We start from the raw sequence: 1,353 nt of genomic DNA on the forward strand, positions 1-1,353 counted from the left end.
CCTTCTAAGCATTTCATCCTCAATGTTAAAAATCAATTTATCCAGTCTGCAAGGAATAACAAGTGAATTAAGTGTTTCTTTTTTCTCAACAAAAGTAGGTCAATCTTCCCTGTCTAGAGGATACTGAGTAGATCAAACACCAAGGGCAAGAACTAATCTCTATAGATGCAGGTTGGGTTAGGAGAATAGATTTACATAGTGTTTAAGAAAATTGACTTTATTTTCCTCCAAAATCATCTCTATGCTAAAAGGAAATGCATACATGTTAATAAATGTTCATATACATGCATATTAATAAATACTTTTTCACCTGCTGATTCATACCTGGCTTCCTAGTGGTGGTCCATGTCTCCTAAACATTGAAATTAAATCCATAATTTTCATTAATAAAGAACTCATGTTTTCAGATTAAGTTTAATTTGACAGCATACCTTTATTTCAGTGATTTTTGCCAATACTGGGTTCTTTTAGGAAATAATGAGAGATCTCCACCTAGTAGTCTCCTGGGGAAGTGATTTGACTCTCGGTGACAGAAAGAAAGTAAATGAGCTGAGTCAATGGAACAGGAAGTAGTCAAAACTCAGCTTGACAGGGTACTAATCGGAAGGCTTTCTTCCCCCCTCATGCCAGCTTATAATGATGATGTGGTAACTGATGGATTTATCATATTTTAATGCCATGCTCTTTTTTTTTACCCCTCACTGTTTTTCTTTCTATTCATGATGACTTCATGCAGAATTCCCATACAGTGTACTTCATTATAATAAGATATTTTAGTTACTAGTACTTCTTGAGTTGTTAAGACAAAATCGAATAGGAACGTTGAAGCAGGATAAATTAAAGAGGAAAAATTAAATACTCTTTTCTGTGTCAAGCAAGAAGTGATTTTTAAAATAAAAAAGAACTAAGGAAATATAAAAATATAGGAAGAAAGAAATAGAAAAGAGAAGGCAGTCACTTGATTTGGTTTAAATAAGTGAGTTAGTATGCTTGTCTCAGGGGCAGTTATACATAGCGAAGCTTGAAATAGACTATGATCCCTACTGCCAAAACGTAAGCACACATTCCTATCCCCTTAATCACAGAAACCAATAACATCTTCCCATGTTAGACTTAATAGATCTCTTAGTATATTTAAGTAATCAAAACTCATGTTAGATGCAGGATCTAGTTACAATGTAGCTGTAAAGTGCTGCCTTGTCTTTGCCCCCTGCTCAAAATAAAGCTGTTACCTTTCTAGCCCTGTCCGCCATGGTGCTTAGCAGCCAGGGATGCATGGTCTCAGACATGTTTACCAAGTAAAACACTGACTTGAGGGGCGCCTGGGTGGCTCAGTCATTAAGCGTCTGCCTT

At 35.9% G+C, this 1,353-nt stretch overlaps 1 non-coding gene across 1 annotated transcript; it reads left to right on the forward strand.

The window, feature by feature from the left end:
- The first annotated feature begins 1,158 nt into the window (after positions 1 to 1,158).
- On the forward strand, positions 1,159 to 1,289 carry LOC115939621 (small nucleolar RNA SNORA63). The gene has a single exon (XR_004074400.1). It is a non-coding gene; the product is annotated as a small nucleolar RNA SNORA63 (small nucleolar RNA).
- The last annotated feature ends 64 nt before the right edge of the window (positions 1,290 to 1,353 follow it).

This window comes from Leptonychotes weddellii, chromosome 3 (genome assembly GCF_054177405.1).
Source record: "Leptonychotes weddellii isolate Sample4059 chromosome 3, ASM5417740v2, whole genome shotgun sequence".
Classification (NCBI taxonomy): Eukaryota; Metazoa; Chordata; class Mammalia; order Carnivora; family Phocidae; genus Leptonychotes; species Leptonychotes weddellii.